General features: G+C 27.8%; 1 protein-coding gene across 7 annotated transcripts in view; it reads left to right on the top strand.

Annotated features, from left to right (window-relative positions):
• Positions 1–5,376: 5,376 nt before the first annotated feature.
• Positions 5,377–21,702, top strand: part of LOC122858497 (latrophilin Cirl-like) — an 86,115-nt gene continuing 69,789 nt past the window's right edge. For 3 of the 7 annotated variants that reach the window (XM_044161436.1, XM_044161434.1, XM_044161435.1), the window contains exon 1: positions 7,919–8,975. The gene's annotated coding sequence lies outside the window, so the exon portion shown is untranslated. Of the gene's footprint in view, positions 5,477–7,912; positions 8,976–21,702 lie in introns of those variants that run through there. The other 4 variants (XM_044161432.1, XR_006374296.1, XM_044161431.1 and 1 more) reach the window with 4 other exon arrangements.

Here is a 21,702-nt window from a genome sequence, read left to right as displayed (position 1 = left end):
TCATTTATCCGGTATAAACAATATTATATCCATCCACTTGCAAATCTATACATGTATGTTGGTATACCACACACACACATACACATGTATTGAATTTACTTAACTATAGCTAACTCATTTTGTGGGCAATTGCGGTCCACCGGAAGTGCCTGCATCATGAACAAACTTGATAGCCACTATTTCACATATACACATACATTTTACATAAAATATATATATATATTCATAAAGCATGAAATTAACAGAAAATTAATTTTCAAATGATCTCAATATCAATTAATAATACGCAACTAGATATCGCTCTTGTATATATTATCTCTGATTTATATATTTTAATTTTTTTAGTAAATATCATTTTTCGATTTATTAGCCGTTCGAGTTACTCGATATGTTTCCAAGTATATATGTATATAGCTTTGTTCGCAGTGTAAATCATTGCTGTAAATTTATCGAGCAAGTATATCTTGTTGAAAATCAAATGAGCTAAAATAAGTGAAAATTCTTCAATAAATAAAATAAATTCTTTTTATTATATTTTACTTATTTCAAAATAAATACTAATAAAAATTTAAATTTAATCATATTTTTATGTTACTTTAAGGAAGAAGGAAGTTTATGTATTTTATATTACACGAAAGCGTGCTTATATTATTTAATTTAAAATCAAAGAAAATATAAACAAATAAATACATAAAGATCTATGAGATGTATTTTATTTTCTATTATATACATTTACAATTTAAGAGACATTTTAGGTTGCACCTCTATCTATATATATTTATGCTATTCGCATACTTGATACTTTTGGTATATTTTATATTTTCATTTTAGTATTTTATTATGGTTTTTGTTTATCGTTATTATTGTCTTTGTCTATAGTTTGTTATTTACGTTGCCAATGTCTTCGTCTTCTGGTTGTTGACTGTTGTTTGAGTCTCAAGAGCCTCATGAATGTATTCACAAGCTGGACTTTTCAAATATACGAGACAAAGATGTTAACTGCTGCGTCGATTGGGAGAAAACTCTTTCTCGGGTATAAACCGTTATACAATACAATCATCTCTCTTTTCTACCACCATCTAGTTTATATTATATAAATGTATGTGTATATGTGTGTGCAAAAGCGCGTGCCTCTTCTTTTTGCTATTAAAGTTTTCCTTATCTTTTAAGACAGTATAAAGCTCGTAATTTAACAGGTTGAACTATGCTGCTGCTGTTGCTGGTGGTGTTGCTGCATGTATATACAATTTTGAATGTCATCAACTATATAAACTTGAAAAATAATAAAAGCCATTTTATCTTTTTAATTCTCTCTCATTTATATTTTAAAATATTTTTTTATTATACTATTTTATATATATGAAACATTATATTTTACATAAAACATTAAAATATTCACTTTGTTTATATTGGCAATTTGTTTTAACTTTTCAAAGTGGTGAATTCCATTTTTGATTGTTAATCAACAATATATATATATATATAGATAAAAAAAAAAAGAAAAAGAAAACAACAACACAAAACTTTAAAACAATTTTAAAATAAAGTTTTTTTTTTTTTTTTTTCTTTTTCTTTTAATAAATTTTTATAATAATAATAAATAAAAAAAAATTCTCAGAGGTAATCAAAAGTTTAAATCAATTAAGCTGCATAACAAAAGTGGCGATAATGAGGTATCGAGGTGAGGCTAATCTATAATCGAAAATTAAACCACCACCACCACCACTACCATCATCATCATCATCACCATCATCATCTTGGTATATACACAAATACGATCAAGTTAATGGAGGATTGGTAAATAAGTTTGCGGAATTATTTATCGATGAGAAAACTAAAAATTAAAAAAAAAACTGATAATATTAAAAACTTTATTTTGATATATATGGACATAGAGGCTAATGGACTATACTTTAATTAATATACACTCAATTAATGCTTCTTTTATTGACGTATATTTATATATCCAAAGGTATTGTTGTTGTTGTTGTTGTTGTTGTTATTAAAAAATAACGAGAAAAGAAGAGAAGAGAGAAATAATATACTGCACTGGTTGATTTACTCAATAGAAAGTGCGCTACATGCTCTCAACTCTCAAGGCCCTATCTTTCGCGTTCTCTTTGAAATATTTTTCTCTCTCTCTGGATATAAATGTATCTAGTCTCTCTTTTTCTCTTCACCTTATCCACCACTATTAACTCAGATTGTGCTCACGATCATTGAATTTATTGGATGTTCCACGAGTTGAATTATATCGATTACCATCCCTTTTTATTATTATTATTTTGTTTTTTTTTTTTTTTTTTTTCATTTATAAATATAAAATTTTTATAAAATATTTAATATTAACTATTTTACATGGTGTTAAACTTCATTCATGTCAGGATATTATTATTTTTGTTATTCAATTTTTAACTATAATTATTTATTAGAAGAATAAAATTTAATTTCATCTGCCTCTTTTTTTTTTTATTATTATTTTCAATGAAAATGAAAAATATAATTTATTGGCAAATTATAATGGTTTTGTAATTTTTATTTTTCCAGCTAGGATATTGATTTTATATATTATATTATTTCAAAAACGGAAGGATATATTGTAATATATATATTGTGGCGCGTACAAGTGTACTTCCTACTTTAATTTACTTGGTCAATGTGTATCTCATTCGCTTTTTTATATAATAATAAAATACATATCCTGATACATCCTGACAAACCATACATATATGTGCTACCGTTTTACGTTCAACCGAGTATAAACGTTTTCGATCAGCCAACTTTGGTGCATGACCATCTCGATTGAGTTTGTATAGACACTTGTTTTTTTTTTTATTTATTTTTTTTCAAATTGTGTGTGTGGGTGCATGGATGGAAGAAGAGGAATTTACAATATCTGGTTTCACAAATGCAATAACAATTTCTCTGGCCTGATGTGTACGAAAGAACCGCACAAAAAAATAAAATAAAATAAAATAAAATATATATAATATGTATATCATGTTGTGTTTGTACTATAATATGCTATTTGTCGATTTGCCACTGACTATATGTGAAATATATATAAATGTGGTTTTGGGTTTTGTATGTACATATATATAGTTGGATAATGAAAATGTAAATGTATTGGTTGTATATATATTTTGGACGGATGTGCCCCAGGCTCGTTCATACGATTATCGAATGTGCCACTGTGTTTCCTCTGACCATGATCAAGCTAAAATTACTATTTTAATTTTTTTTTTTTTTTCATGTAGTATCAAATTCAAATGATAATATTTTTGCTTTTATTATTATTTTTTTTTTTTCATATAATACAATTATAAATATATAAAATTTGATGCTTTCAGAATATATATATATTTTCATTTTCATTTTATTTTTTATCCAAACTAATTAAAAATTTATAAAATGAATTGATAAACTTTTGAATAGAGTCTAAATTATCCATATTTTCCATCACAATTTTACTCGATTTTTTTCCATTTTTATCTTTATTAACTAAAATTTTAATTAAAAATCATAAAAATTGATAAAATTTATAAAAGAGTTAATAATTATAAAAGCAAATTTTAGTTGAAAAAAAAAAAAAAAAATTATAAAATAGTATATATTTAAAAATTGAGCAAGTATTTGACGGACATGTTTTGCAGATGGCACATCTTCTTCCCTTATATGCATGCAACCTCTTTTTCTATGCAAAATGTCATTTACCTTATAATACATACATATATATATGATAACAACCCCCATAACTTGAGTCGACCTCAGCCATTGCAAAACTTTGAAAACTGACAGCTTTTTCATATATATCTATATATACGTACCCTATTCACCCTTAAATATTCTATTTTCTATTCCAGCTTTTCACTCATGCATCCAAGAATATATATATAAGACTTGTTATTAACACATTTATGACAGAGACAAGAAAAGCACCAAGTAAATTATTTAATCTTTCACGTCACCATATTTAATTGATTTGTAATTATATATTTTTAAATATAAACTATAAGTAAAAAACAGGTATATTATAAGCAAATAATAAAATAAATATACCTCAAGATTTTTGATGTATACATACAATATAAAAAAATAAATATAATAAACCGGAAAGAAATATGATTGAAGTTTGAAAAAAAAAAAATAATAATATATATATAGAATAAAAGAAATATTCAAAATACACGAGGTTTGTCGGTTAACCTTGTTTTTTATTTCAATCACCCAAAAAAACATCTTCAGCCCCTTTATATACCTATATAGGTACCTACATGAGCCAAAAAGAAAAAATAAAATAAATAAAAAAATAATTCGTTCAGCATCATTGCAGATATTTTTATACTCAGCTGGCTGCAGCAACTATTGAAAAATCAAAATACATGATCAAAGTGGATGCATCATACAATGTCGCAATAATATTAAATTTGGCACACAGCTATTTGAAAATTTTAATTTGTGTTGATTAAAAATATATTTAAACAATTGCTTGCAATGTATATATATAGTTTTATTTGTTATTTTATTTTAAGGACTGATGTATGTGCTCTGGTGTTTCTCTGGGATTTGTCCCGAGGGTTAAGTATAAGAAAGGACTTTTCGTTTGCGTATTTATACATCCCGTCGGTCTCTTGGGATCATTAAAGTGAATCCCCATGTGTCGCTATCTTACTCTCTTTTCAACCTGCCAATGCACAAACTTATACAGCTCGTTTCAACCAATTTTACCTTATACCCATTGCAAAATCCCTTTTCGTTTTTTTATACGTAATACTTGCAGGCTACTGCAGCGATTCACAAGTAAGACGTCACGTATGCGAAATGAATGCATTGGATATACGTGTCACGATCACAATGCGACATAAAAACAAAACAAAAAAAAAAAAACATATAAAAATATCTTTGAGATAAACATTTTAAATATTTTAAAATTCATCAACATCTTGCAGCAATAATATAAAAAATCCATTTGAATTTTAAATATTAATTTTCAAATGAAAATACAATTTTTCAAATGACTCATCAATTGCACTATATAATTGACGGTTTTTTTTCTTTTTTTTTTTTGTTTTCACAATGTTAAAGTTTTAAAAAAATAGGATAGCTTCAATAATAGGATCATTGGTATTAGTCCTACGGATTACGAAAATCCCTCGAATGCAAATCTTTGTTTTATTATAAAAAAAAAAAAAATTGTGTAATTTATTTTTTTTACTTTTTTATCTATACGCTATATGATATGACCAAAGTTGGTCAGTTTAAATAAATATATAAAGCATGATTGTCAATGTAATTTTTTTCCTCATCAGCTTCGAATATTCCCGAGTGGAATTTTTGTTCTTTTATTAACAATTATTTTTTTTCTCATGTGTTACAGAGATTAAATAAAAAAAAAAAAAAAAAAGCCAACACGAATAAGAAGAAAAGAAAAAACGTACGTGGAACAAATTTTAACGACTATTCTAATAACCATCACGTGAGTACAATTTATATATTTATATGAATAAAATGAAAAAAAAATTAATTTCCATTTAAATGTAAATAATTATCGTAAATTTTTAATATACAGTTGTTGTCTATTATTTAATATTAATTCATTTAATAACTTGCTTGATAGACATTAATTTTTAAATAAGAAAAATAAAAAAACTACTCAAGTCGTTCAATCACGGAATAACTCAAGCGAATAAAATGGAAAAAAAAATAAAAAATAATAAAAAAATGTCTCTTGACTCATGTTGAATGGTGCGAACACGAACACCCAACGAAATACTCTCTTTTCCACTCGATTTACAAACATATATACCAAAAATTTTACATACACTCTATAGATATATATAGGAGAAGAAAAAAAAAAAAAATGAAAGAAATGGCAAGTTTAAATTTACCCAACACTCGTTGGTGTAGATCGTACATTTTCACGAGTTACACTTATAAGATTGTGTGCGATCCGCAGTTTGTTTATGCGATTGCCAAGATGGTATATATGGTGGCCTCTTTTGTCTAGGGGTGCTTTTTACCGCTTCAAATGGAAAATAAAATAGTGCATATAAGTATCAAGGGAAAAGATTTTAAAATCCGCATGTGGTTGATCCACAAGCAAGGCCAATGAAAAAAAAAAAAAAGGCTATATACTTTTCTATATAGATATAGTGTGAAAATAAATTTTACTTGAACCAAAATATCTAAGCAAGCTCTCTGTGTGATCTTTAAATTTCTTTTTTTTAAATAGAAATAATAGTTGTTGTGAGTTTGTGACTTAATTATTCTTCTTGTAATTTATCAGTAGATTCTTTGTAAAATATTCGAAATAAATGAGCATGCGCGCAAAACAAGTATATGTAATGTGTGGTGCATTTTAAATCAATTCGTTCCAAGTGTCTTGGACAGGTAGAAAATAAAAAAAAAAATGTCATGTTGCTCCAAAAAAACCTAAGAATAAGAAAGGTCAAATTAAACACAAATAAAATCAACAGGGTGTAGAAAAAAAATACCTTAACTTGACCTGGGCTAATTTTTATTTCTCTTGGTAAAAGATATGACCTTTCTTTTCTCAGTGTGCCAGTAGAGAAAAAAAAATTCCACACATACACACGCAAGATATATTGCATCAATAGTGTGTAATAGTTTTGCGAAATTTTGTTGAATCACCGTGTCAAATTTGCCCGTTATCCATTTGGGAAAGGTACACGAAAAATAATAAAATAAAAGTCAAGGTTAAGTGAAATTTTAAACGAAAGAAAAGAAAGAAACAATAAAAAAGACAATGCAAGTATAAAAATATAAATATAAGTAAAAAAAAAAAAATACGTAAACTTACCACCCATCATCAGTTTGATGTTAAAATTTCAAGGTGTAATAACAATCAGTGACAATGTTTGACAGGATAAATAGAGACAAGGCCATTATCGTTTGTGTGTGGTCTAAACGAGGGATGTCACTCAAATCACTACATATTAATAAACAATAAACAATAATAATTTTCTTTCAAAACTCAAACCATGTTTTAAAGATAAAGAAATAATTACTTTTATTTTTTTTTTTTTCTAGTTGTTTGTTAACGGTGTTTATGGTTTTACCGCAAATACATAAAAATATCTAAAACCTACAAAACATAATAAAAATAAAAATAATAAAAACTATAAATATATACATATTTTTAAAATTAAATAATTAAAAAGCCTTTTATACAATAATTAATATACACTCAAATTTATCAGATAGCTTTTAGTAAGTTTTTTTTAATTTTTTTTTATTAATTTAAATATTTGTACATAGGTATACCTCAAAGATGATAATTCCTTTCAAATGGCGTCATTTATAAAAAAAAGAAAAAAATAAACGAGAGAGATAATATTAGAGTTTGTTTTTTTTCTAAAATATAATTTATAATTTTATGCCAGCTTTGGATATAATTTTTACTTTGATTGTGGGGTACCAACAACAGCTACAGCAACAGCAGCAGCAGCATCATCATCAGCACAGTAAACGAGTAACATAAAGAAGCAGTGTAAGGTGGTAGGTAGATAGATAAAGACAAAAAAACTGGTACATAGATTTGAGAAGAATACGAGAAATAATAAAAAGAGATATACGTAGAAATCAAGAGAGAGAAAGTATCGCGAATAAAATGATTAAGAGAGCGAAATGCTGAAAGCCGAGAGAGTAAAGGATAGCGCACATTCACAATCGGGTTTTCAAGGTAGTTTTGCAAGAGCGAGTGTCAGCGGGGCAAAGGGAGAGAGGATAGGTCGAGAACAAAATGAGGGATGGAAATACATAGTTGAAAATAATAGTAGAGTGGGAGATGACACAACGAGAGAGTGAGCCGGGTCGAGCGGCAAGGTACAAGCCCAACAGGGGAAATGTACTGTCGGTGAGGTCTAAATTGTGGTGGGGATGATGCCGCTCTCTTTCCCCACTGACGGTTAGTTTTGCCGCTGACGTCCTACCGAGCGGATCGGGCATCTTTAATTTTATCCGCTTACGTATTGGATATATATAAATTTTATCGCTAAACAACAAAATAAATATAAATCAATCAAAAAAATATTGAACTTGAATAGTCCTGTGGAGTATATATATTTTAATTAATACAAAGTGGCTTTGTTCTAAAAATTAATAGACTCAAAGGAATTTATAACAATTTGGAGTAAAAAAAAAAAAAAAAAGTAATTGAAAAATAATACATAATTAAGTTTTATATTTTCAAAAGTGGATCATTGTTGGGATTTTGGAGCAACCTAGTGACAAGTGACGAAAAGTTTTTCAAAGTTTATTATCTTTTGTTATTTAATTCTTATTTATTTATTATCATTATTGCTTTTATATAAATATATTTATTATTTTTTTTTTTTTGAAATATAAATTATAATTTTTTTCTGGTTTTGTTGTGACGCTTGTGACTTGGATATTAATTCCATGTGTCGTGAGTGAGTAAAGTTGATACTTGCCAACAGACGTGAATTGGTGAAGAAGGCATATTACATGTATGAAGTTTTATGTGAAAAATAAAAGAGAGATAGAGAGAAAAGCCTGCGGCAGACATCAAGGGCCCCACAGAGAGATATATAATAATATATATGAATTTATATATATATTTTTTTTGTTATAACCACTGGTGCACACAGTGATCCCCGCTGCAGGAAGCCCCTGCAACATTTCTCCCTTTAACCTTCCTATAGTTTTTTTTGTTATTATTATTTTTTTTATCTCTCTCTCTCTCTCTCTCTGATCAACAATTCGCAGCACTTTATAGACACCGGAGGTCTAAACTAAACTTCGTCAATTGACGGAGCATTATTCCCATTTTTTTTTTCCTCTCATTGAGGCTTGTTAATTAATTAATTTATTTATTTATTAATATATTGTGGGTGATATATTTTTTATGTTTAAAGTGTTAAACAGTGTGTTTAAAGTTTATTTTGTTTTAATACGATATGTGTGAATTTTTTACCGCCGGATTCAATCAGCCTGTGAGTACCTAACCTCTAATTTTATATTTTTATTCATCATATTTTAATAATATAATATTTACTCCATTTTGAATTTTTTTTTTTTTTTTTTTCATAAATTTGTACATACATATATGTACATACTATGTGCGTTTTTAAAAAAATTAAAATACCAAAGAAAAATTGTGAACTTTTGACTGATATGTAAATAGAAAAAAAAAAAAAAAAAAAATGAATTTGTGCTGTTTGCTCCGGAAATTTACACTAGAATTTTTTAGTCACATATTTTTTTTCTTTTAGACTCTCTTTTACTGCTTACTTTTAGTGCTAGAATGAGAAAAAAAAAAAAAAAAAAACAAATATCACGTGTATGACGACATTGGCTTTAGAAATGATAATAACAATATTTGCAAAGAGCACAAAGAGGCCTTGGCTTCTTGGTGTCACGCGTGTAAACAAACTCAAAGTTCCACTCATATACTCTATTATCACACTTGGCTTGAAAAATATAATAACATTACATGCATCTAATATGAATAAAAAATAAATTATTCAACAGTTTATTAAAAATCATCATCTGCTTATATATTTAAATTAAATTTATAAAATTTATTCGAATTATCAATTATTTTTAAAACTTTAATGCATTTTGTAAGCTGATTATTATATTATTTCAACATTGCGTCAATATATTTTAAATTTGAACATGATAACACACAAAATCACTCTTTTTAAAATATAAATTAAATACATATACTCTAAAACTGAGATAAAAAATAATTTCTACAATCTCATATATTATTTTTTATTTTTTTCCTCAAATAAAACTAGATATATTTCTCTTTGAACTTTTGATAATAACAAAAAGTGACTTAACAATATTGACAAGAATAAAAAAAAATCATATCATGTATAATTATATTTATCCCTCTTTTCACAATAACAATAATAATAATAAAACATCTGTCAATTTCTCAGGCCACGTTTACACACCCATAAACTCATGTTTCGGATATGTTTAATTTTTTTTTATACCATAAATTATTAATTATTAACATATATTTTTTTTTGTTTCACTCTTGTTGGAAAGTGTGATAAAACATTTAAATCCTTGCGTGATATAATAACAACAGTCTCTATATGCATTATTTAAAAAATAGATAATACAATATTGTCACTCGGGTCAAGTTTAACACGTTAAATAAAGATAATTAAAGTCAATAAAATGTATTATTTAATATACTCAAAATATACATTTAAAAAAGTCATATATTTTTATTAAATTTTAAGTCTTTTGTTGATGTGACAGGCTGATAGTTGCTTTTATAAAAATGATATCAAAATTTGACAATAACATCAGGGTGTGTGTGTATATTCAAGGGGCCATCATCATCATCAGTTAAAATTTTCTTGTATGTCGACTGTCTCATCCAGTTGATTATGTATGACATGTGTGCATGTGTTTGTGTGTTTGCATTTTGAAATGATATCAATTCCGACTTGTTAATACGTGTGTATGAGTGAGTGTGAAAAGTGATGGGACATGGAGTGATATATAGTGCATCTAGTTTCCGCGTTCCATCACCAATCGATGGATCGATCGACAGATCAACAGACACTTTATATGAAATAATATATATCTCTCTCACACACACCGGTTTTACGTTTTTATTTTTTTCAAAATATATATAGTGCACGAGCTAAACCGTTTTTCTCACACTATAGATATATACATGTTAAAAATAAAAAAATAAAAAATATGATGTCGAGTTACTCTCGTGAATTTCGATTATGTTTCTTTCGGCATTGGATCCTACGTGTAGATCCAACACAAGAAGAACGCGTGCCCGTATGTCACACTCGATATCGCGCATGATGTTACTTTTTTATTATATATTTATATTCTCCCATATACGTCGAGTTATTTCATTGCCATATAGACAAGAGCTGTGACTAACAGAGACGAAAACATTATGATAAAAATAAAAAAACATGATATTATATTTTTTTAACTTAATTTTATTTTAACAAGATATATATCTATCTTGTTTGATTGTACATATATAGTGTAATAATAAAATCGATGACTAATCACAACTGACAGCTGACACACACGCAATGAAATGAAACAAGCTGAATTGAGGTATATATTATTTAACTGACATTGTTACTTTTATTTATTTTAGATATAATATATTTAGGATTACATTTATTTGACTGACATTGTTACTTTTATTTATATTTATTTATAGATATACCTATATATTTTTTAGAAATTAAAATGATAATAATATTCAATAGAATATTATATTTTCGATTTAAAGCTATATCCAACAGAGACCACATTGTACATGTATGTGGCCGTAATAATATAAAGAATTATTTTTATTATTTTATTATATATTTGATCCTCACAAATAATCTTATCTCAATAATTTATTGGCTATATCTTGCCAATTGATGTCAAATAAATATATATAAATCTCTTGGTCTTAATTCATATGGGCGAAAACTTTCAAATAAAAAACTTTGTAATATTTTTTATGATAAATTGTCTGCAATCGGCTGTACTCTGCTATACATTTGATGATGATGATGATGATGATAATTCAAATTATATATTTTTATTCAATACATCTCGATCGATGTTTAGCAACTATTTTTATTTTTTTACGTTATAGCTACATGCATGTACTGGTCATCGTATCATAAAAATTGCGTAAGTAATGATAAAAAAAAAATATATATATAAAAAAAAATCAACAGCGATTAAGGCCAAGAAAGCATTCAATAGCGCCGGCTTTTGCGTTTGCCATTTTCTCACAACACCTGCGAATTATCTCGTAATTGCTTCGAGACTTCCATCTTCTGGCTATTCGTTCATGGAATCATGGGAACTCGAGTCATTTCATTGTCTAATATACCAGCTCGCGCGTTTATCATCTTCTGATGATTTTTTTTAGTCTTGGAGATAAATATAAAATACACCAAACGTAATTTTCTGATTTTTTTCTCTATATATACAAGACTGATCGATATTATTTTGCTGAATAAGTCGTGGTTATTTTCAAAAAATACATTTTTAAATATAAATTTCATTTCAATTATTTTTTTGAATTTTATTCGTATTACTTTTTGCCAGATGAAATTATACTTTCAAGTAAAAATATTATGGAATTTTCCTTTAAAAATTTAAATAACAGCTAAATATATAATTATATTCTAGGAGCTTTAAATGCATATTACTTTTATTTTATTTTCTCTGAAATATTACACGACGCGTGTCGATATAGTAACAAATAGTATATAGTATGCCATGGCTTTAGAAATTAGAATTAAGTAAGGTGTTTGTCGTGTCGTCTTTTTTATAAAATATAATAGAATTTATATTTATATCTGTCTCACTCTCTCTCATTGTTGTACTCTCTCCGTGTACTTGCAATTATTATTAGTTTATTTATATATTATATATATATCCATTTTTATATACATCAAGTAAGTGTGTTGGGTTTTTCATGGTGTTGTTGAACAAGAAACTTGGCATGAAGCGGCGAATGAGTACGATGCCGACATGGTCATGTTTAAAGCCCAAGCGTGCAATAATAATACCCGAGTCGAATCGAAAATTTGAGTGGTTTGTGTTTTACACATGGAATGCTCTCCTTTCTCTTTATTTCCATTTTATAATTCTCCAACCCTTTGCCCCCTCTCTCTCTTAACCCCCTTTAATTTTATTTTTACAATTTTTAATTCTATATTTTATTTTACCTTAATCTGACCATGTGTTTTATTTTTATCTCTTATTTTTTATTTCATTTGAAACAAAAAAAAATATATATTTTAAATTTTATTTTATACTCTTTTCTTGCTTGAAGCAGTAAAGAGAAAAAAAAAAAAAAAAAAACTTGAAACTTGATCTTCCATCGTTTCACTGAAAGACCAAGAAAATAAAGAAATATTAAAGTTTCAAAGTGTATTAAAAAAATATAATATATATAAATAAATAAAATTAAAAGAATTAAAAAAAAGATAAAATTGCAAGTGAAATAAAGATGATAAAATTACTTGATATATTATAAATATATTTGATGGTAAATATAAAATGCCTTTCGGTTATATTAGCGAGTCAAGGTCGGACAATATTATTGGAGGCTACATAATAATATTCAGTCGATGCTAATCCCATTGATTAAAACCGTGTGGTGATGGTGGTGATGGTGGTGGTGGCCTGATTCAGACTTGCAAACCTTGTAATTATGTATATGATCATTTACCGTCAAGAAATTCTTGTAATATACATATATGTGATCTCTCTCACAATCTTTATATTTTTTATTTTTTTGCCTCATGTCCATTGAGAATGCTCATCAGACAGCTATATACACATTTACACACAAAATTACTATCACCACATTTATATATTGAAAATCCAGCTTCTCTTGTGCACATTAAACATTACACACATACGCATGTTTGCATGCATACAAATAAATATATCTTAATCCCCCTTGTCATTGTCGTTGTGAAGCAAACAACTTACATATGTCCAATTAGAAATGCAATGCTACTGGTAAAAAATTATTTTTTTTATTCAAATAATAATAATAATAATTCGCACATGTATTTATACAAGTTAAATTTACAAATTACCCTTGTCATTATTTATTTGTTTTTTTATCTTTTTTTTTTCTCCATATAATATAATAAAAATTAAAAATTAAAATAACAAATAATAATATATGAAAGTAAAGTTTTAATTAAAAATAATATTATGATGAGAGAGTTTTAGTCGCAAATGAAAAAGTGCCATGAGCAAATCAAGTGATTGCATATATTTTTTTTTTTTTTGTTACTGTGCCTCTGGGATTTAATATTTATTTTCTCAGAGAGATAAATTGTGGGGTTGCTGCAGCAATAGTGAATAAAAGAGAAGGGGCAATATGGTGGATATAATATAAAATCGAGTCTTTGGTAATGATGCTTAGATGAATTTGGTGCTAGTGTAATTTGCTCGTAATTATCACGGGTAGTATAATATTCTTGGTCGTAATGAACCATTTATATGATTAATAGAGGGCCCTGATGCTATGTAGGAAACTGACTCTCGTGCGCGCGGTAAAGGCTCTCTTCTTGATGATGGTGGTGGTCGTGGTGATGTTGGCAAGACAGAAAGAGATAGGAAAAAAAAAAAGACGAAAGGGTTGAGGCAAGGGAAAAAGATGACTGTATATATGTATATTGATGGTGCTGCTGCTGTTGCTGTTGCTGCTGCTCCTCCTGCTGTTCTTCATGAGACGATGAAGAAGCACCAAGCTTGACCAACTCGATACGCCGGTGCCTTTTACCTTTTGAATTCTGAGCCCTCGGTGGTATGCTATTATCATAATTGCTGCCAATAACGGCTTCGTGATTGGTGCACTTGACGCTTTTCAAACCATCTATTTCAAAAGTCCAGCAAAATTGACCTTTCTTTTTTTTTTATCATTCAAATGAAAAAAAAAAAATATACCCATAGTTTTTACATATTTCTTTATATTTATATTTTTTTTTTTTTGATTCTTCAAATGAAAAGACTTGAAAAAAAAAAAAAAAAAAAAAAATTCTGCAAGTTTTTCTATTCATCCATTTCCGAAGATTTTTCTTTTGTTTTTTTTTTTTTTTTATGTTCTCATATTAACCCCTTTTCTTCAAATTTTTACCTTTTTTTTTTTTTTTTTTTTTTTTCCTCATGTCCAAACATATATTTTTCTTTTCTTATTGAAATCCTTTTTTTTTTTTTTGATGATTTTTTTCGAACCTTTTGGTGGAATCCTTTCTCAGCAGGGTTTAAATTTTTATTTTTGCTTCTGTCAGATTTTTTTTTTTGTATAGAATATATTTTTTTTTCCTTTTCTTTTGTCAATGCCATGTTCGTTTATTACCATCAGGCATATCGATATGTTTCATATATATGAAGGTATGAAAAAACAAATTTTTTTTTAAAAAAAGCCAACGATGGTGTGCAATTAAGAGAACTCTATAGACTTTTCAAGTCAACGTATCTTTTCTGGCGATTCGTTCACCTTGCCAACTTTAGCCTCGTCGTCGTAGTCGTCGTCGTCGTCGTCCATTCTCTCATTTATTTCGTTTTTTTTTTATATAAATTTTTTTAAAAAACTTTTTTACTTTATTTCTTTTGAAGCTCTCTGTATGTTATTTGATGATGACTCTGTCTGTCTTTGTTTCTCTCGTATTTCAGAGCATATATTTACAATCAAGAAATAATAAGTTATTAATTTTACTGCTATATTTACTGTTACTTATACATTAGTCTTTTCATGTTTCTGGAACAAGTAAAAACTTGTGCTATACAGACGAAAATATGTTTTTTTTTTTTTTATTTTTTTATTTTTTATACTTATTTTATATCCCTCGTGATTTCTCAGTGTATTTTCAGTATTTCCCTGATGGTCCTTGTGTCGGAAATAAATAAAGAAAACATCGAAAAGTCTTATTTTTCTTGTATTTTTTCGAAGGACTTTTCTGAAAAAGTATGTAATAGCAATGCAGTGAGATGTCTTCGAAACATACTTACTTTCATACACATATATAAAAAGACAAATACACATTTGGCCAAGTCCCGAGTGTTTGTCGTCCTGTTATATATTTTTTATACCCTCTGGGAATTTTATTTTTTTAAAAACTTTTTCATGTTTATTTTTTTTATTTTTTTTTATTTTTTCTGGTAATGCTTTCTCTCACCGTTTGCTTGTGCAATCGAGTGACAAAATTTTGTCGCAAAACGCAAGAGAATCATCGCGACAGACGAGTAAATACGAATAAAATTAGCGTCTTGCAGGACAACTAAGAAAAACGCAAGTTCTGATGCTTCGCTTCATTAAGAATAATTTTTTTTATCACTTTATCTTTACTTTTCTTTTATAACCATCTTATTTCTCTACAATTTTTTTTCACTTGCTTGTGTCTTTTATTCTTCAGTACTTATTTGCCCTTGTCTTTGCTGCAGTCTTTGTATTTATTTTATTTCATTTTATATTTCAAAAGTTGTGATTATATGTATATAGTTGCTTTATAAAAACTCGGTAGTGCAATGAGTGAGCCAATGAAGAAAAGAACAAACGGTATATAACCAAGCGGCAATTGCGCGGCATTTTTAAGTATAGAAGAAGACCAATGAAATGATCCGATTGCATATCGTCTTTTACCTTCGCGACGACCAAACAAACGTGCTTCTAGGCTTCTGCTTAATTAACGCTATACTGCCGCGAGGTTATTTCAAATTAAAAAAAATAAAATATATTTAAAAAATTCAATAGTCGTATACATATATACATATATACGAATTACGAAGGTCACTGCAGCAGTATACTTGGTACTTGGTAGAGAAAAAAATAATAAAAATTAAAATTAAAACTAAATTAAAAAATAAAAAAATAATGAAACAATCGTGAATGTTTGCGGAATTGAAAAATTACACTCACACTGATTTCAATGTATACTATTATAATTTTTTTTTTAAATTTATTTTAACAAATTGAAATGGAAAAGAGAAAAAACAAAAAAAGACAGAAATATTCATCAGATCGTGCTGACTGGATAAAACATGCTTTTTAATATTAATAAAAATAAAAAAAAAAAACAAAACAAATTATTTTTCATTACTTATTTTGTTTCTGTGTATGACACATGAAACTCATCGATTTTTAAACGACTGAAAAAACACATGAATTCTGGGGATTATTGTACTACATATGTCGAATCCAAATAATAGTGAATGGCAATATCGATACATGGTCAAAAAAAAAATAATAAAAAAATAGTAAAATTCAACTAAAAGTATAGTAGAGTATAAAGAGGCAAAAATAATAAAAATAAATAAATATATATATGAAATAAAAAATAAAATAAATAACATAAAAAACATGACGTTCATCCCGGCGGTATAACTGATGTTTCGTCGAGCATAAAAACGTGGAATTTCAGAGACAGAAAACTGCTGGAGTTTTAGCACTCAACCATCACCACATATAACCAAGGGAAAATAAAGTTTTTAAAAAAAATAAAATAAATAAATAAAAACATTATTTATCTCTAGAAGCACTAATAATTTATATACATTTTTTTTTATTTCTAATATTTTTTATAAATATACATGTATATGTACGATTGCCATTTTTTAAATTACAAAAATTAAAATGATATACTAAAAGTTTTATGTCATATTTACTAGTCGATATAAAGTCCATTAAATATATAACATCAATCGATAATAACAACAACATCATCATTTATTTTACACCAACGGGAATTTCTTATGCAAATGACAGCTTGACTATACCATCACCACCACGGCACCACATCATCATCGCTATATTTCTTTTTTCAAATGTGTTTCCTGTTGAGCTTCTTCTCTCTCTAACAGTTCGATCAAAAACTCTAGTAATTCATCAGAAATCAGTCAAATCGAACAAAATAAAATACAATACTTATATCCTTATTTTTTTACAAATAGCTATATGACACGATTGTCACTGTCACTCATCAGTTTATACATATATATAGTTCTCGGTACATAGTTCGATAACGACACCACATACTATGTATGTTTATTTATATCTTACCCTCATTTTTGTGTTGCATTGTGTAAAATATATATATTTTATAGCGTATCATTTCCTAGAATTATCATCAATAATGCATGTAATGATAAATTTGACAGCAACGGTCAAACTATATAATGTCACGGGATAAAATTGAGAGACATTTACCTGAACAATTGATGTTGTTAAGCAAGGCTGTATCGAGTATCATCATTTAATGTTGTTATTATTATAATATATATAATGCAATATATTATATTCATGGGGGAAAAGGGTTTATATAGGGCTTGTCGTATGGGTCGATGACGACGATGACGACGAGGCATTACAAGGGTGACACGCACGGTCAGACCGATTATATTGATAATAGCTGTCCCCCTCAGTGAATTGATCCTCTCAACCGACTTCATTGTGTGTATAATAACACTATATATGCAGTACTCGATGAATTCATAGCCCCCAATGAGAAATTCCAATTTCCATTCATTTTTTATTGTACAATTTTCTAGTTTTTTTTTTTCCTCTCTTTTGAGTATACTTCCATTGACACAAAGTTTTTCTTGCTGATGATAAACTGATTACCATCTTTGAGGGTTGTTCTCAAGATCGGTATACATGTCTGCAGCAGAGACTATAAGATGCAATATTTTTCTTTGTCCATGGGCACACGCGGTCCCATCTTAATTCCCTTCGTATATACGATAAAGCCATATGAACAAAATATAAAATCTATTTCGGTATTTTATTTGACACCTGAGATCAACAAAAATCTCTTGGAATTTTTTTTATTTTATCTTTTTTGACGACGTAACATATAATGTAGATTTATACAACGGATTTATACAGAGTTTGCTTTCATAAAATTTGATACACAATGATATTTGATTCTCATATAGAGATTTTTTTTTTTTTCAAATACATACATATATATAATATATAAAAATTCTATTATTCATATTGAATGGCTTTTATTTTTTTGAGGGGCGTTGGGTCACCTATTGTGTATGATTATAGGTGAGAATATTTTACAGCATTCATTTGACACCTGAAACGAAACAAACAAGACGCTTTAGTGCATCACGAATTTTGCTGTCACTATATTAACTGCAACAATGAGACACGGTTATTGGTATTAGTATGTATATATGTGACACATGGATTTGACATAGTCATTTGTATATACATGTATAATGATTGAATTGATATTTTATGAAACGTGCTGTGAATAGTACTTTTTTTTTATTTTCTTATTTTTTAAATGTAAAGAAATTTGTTGTTGAGGGTGGTGGAATGTACATTTACCTTGTTGTCTGGAGGCAAAAAAATTTAAAAGTAAAGAGAAAACTTGATTCACATTGAGTTTTATCAAGACACTTTTGTATTTTACTGACAACAAAAACACTTTCTTCTTTCGTATGTATATATATGATAGATAAAAAAAATAATAATACAAGCTGAGGACGGAATATAACAAGACTTTCCCCACCTCGAGCAATGTTTCAATCTGTATTTATTTTTTTATATATTTTTTTCATCATCTTTATTCAATGTGTATGGGAATTGCTACCTGAGCTAGAGTTGTTGTACTATATACAAGAACAAGAGGGGTAGAAAATAACTTTTACCTGTAAAAAAAAATCTTCTGAATCTCTATGGAATGCAAAAATCCGTTCGGAAAATCCATACAGCCTTTGGTATAGAACAACGTGCTTCATCCAACCAACCATCTAGAAGAGAGGATAAGCCGATTTAGACTTTTTTATTTCTTGTGTTCACTACTTTTTCATATATATTTTTATTTTTTTTACTCATTTTTGTGTCTTTTATATTATATATATACGACGAGGTACAGAGTGCACATGCATTGCAACTTCTCCAACATGAACTTTTTTAGATTTTATATATGTATATATGTGTTTTACCACGACACATCTTATGTCCTTCTGAAACTCGAAAATCCTACTCGAACCAAAGTCGCCCTCAACGACCCCCTGGCACACACAACAACGGATCTGTCGGCTTCTTTTTTTTTTTCGTCTTTCTTTTTATTCATTTTTTTTTTTTTTTAACATCTTAGTTCCTTTTTTTTTTTTTATTTATGACTATTATTATTATCCTTTTGTTGATAGTTCTTTATTTTATTTTTTTTTATCTTTTAGCGCTTCCGAGCAGAGAATCATTGTCACACTCTAACACCATAACACTATTTTCCCTTCAAATTTCTTCTAAAAAATTTAAAAAAAAAAAAAAAAAAGAAAAAGTTTTATTTCTATAATTTTTATTTATTTTTTTACTACATTTTTTGCCACCCTTGTTTATAATGTGGAGACTCATTTTCCACTCGTGAGCATCATTTTACTGTGCATTAAAATTCTACAGGTTTTTGCATCATGGTTTAATAGCATTTCACAAGTAAGTCGTAAAAATAAATTTGCATCTCTCTCTTGTGTTGGTTGAGCGTTTTATCTACTCGAACAAGAAACCCAAGTGAATCATCGCCAATGCTGAAATCATATATGCCATTTTGTTGTAGGACAATGTTGCTGGTGAAAGCTAAAAGTTTATTGATGAGATGAAAAAGTTGCAAAGTTGCAAAGTTATAGGCCATATATATTTATTTACTTTTATTACTTTTATTCTTGGAAAAAAAAACATGTTTATTTTTTATAATGAATGAATCTTTCATTTTTTAATTTTTAATTTACAACACTTTGTGTTGAATAATAATTTAGTTTGATAAGCATGTAGTCATTTGGCACATGTCATTTGTACTATATTTTATTTAGAATTTTATTCTCATGGAATATTATAAAAAGTGATTCATTGCTTTCAATAAATACATTAGCCGAGTGCAGTCACAAAGTCAACACACATAAATACATATATATAACCTTCACATACAATTGACGTTTACATTTCTTAAAGTTGGTACAATTGACGTCGGCAACTTGTGTATGAATTCACACATGGTAGTTGTTGTTGATTGGATGTAATGGGAACTGACGCCGGTTGCCATATATGCCATATAACAAACTTAAACTTATATATATTAACACTGTTCAATTTTTAAATTTTACCCTCTTTTTTCTTTTTTTTTTTCTTTTAAAGTCTGTCTTTATTGGATAAACCGTGTGAAAAATCTATAAAGCCAAGTGCAAAAGAGCCATTAGTTGATTTTATTTTATATATTTTATTATATGTGAATGTATACGTACGCGTGTTTTATAAATCCAGCTAAATATAGTATAGCCGAGTATTGAGGAGGGTACGAGCAATGATGTTGCCATAAAATGGCCATTGTCGAAACGATTTTTATTACTTTGACGATTCGTGCAAAATCAGACTAGTATATAGTATAGACGACTTTTTCACCAATTCCCATATTTATTTATTTTTTTATAATCCCCAATTTGATGCCTTTTTTATTTTATTTTATTTTTTTTCATATACGTTTGCTTTCACACATGCATCTCCAAAGAAAATGAATCAATGCACTTTATCGATAACGACTTATCGTCTGGACGACTATTTTCCACAATTTTATTTTTTTTATTTTCTACTGCCTATTCAGCTGAATCGGATAAAAATGGTAGTTAAAGCTACACATTTCATTCGTGTGGGTGTATGCATTTAACTTAACTTTTAACAAAAAAAATAATAACGAATGAAAAAAATAAAATAAATATAATATAATATATAAAATAAAATAAATAGTTTTTGTCGTGTATGAATACAAAAATGCTTCCAAGAGAGAAAAGAGCACATGGGATATATAGAAACGTGATTAAGCACGTACGTTGTGCGGTATCGTCCTCACGTCCAGTTGCTTTATAAGATATGTCTGTAATTTTTTATTCCACAAGAGATGAATATTTTTTCTCTAGCTTATTCTTATAATCAAAGATTCGATTTTTTTTTCAACTCATGTTATGCGTACATATGTACATACATATATAGTGAGCAAACTGAAGAGATATGCTGATCGAAAAAATGTAGTTCAAGCCATTCGTTGTCGTATTTTCTTTTTTTTTTTTTTTCATCTATAAACATGTACACATTTATAAGTATATACATATATTGGAATAGTAGTTATAGCAGCAGCAGCAACATACCTAACATCAGAAGCTGCTGGTGGTGCTGGTAGTGGT

Source organism: Aphidius gifuensis, linkage group LG5, assembly GCF_014905175.1.
Source record: "Aphidius gifuensis isolate YNYX2018 linkage group LG5, ASM1490517v1, whole genome shotgun sequence".
In the NCBI taxonomy this organism is placed as follows: Eukaryota; Metazoa; Arthropoda; class Insecta; order Hymenoptera; family Braconidae; genus Aphidius; species Aphidius gifuensis.
The sequence above is the reverse complement of the archived record's forward strand: the minus strand, read 5'-3'. Positions and strand labels throughout refer to the sequence as shown.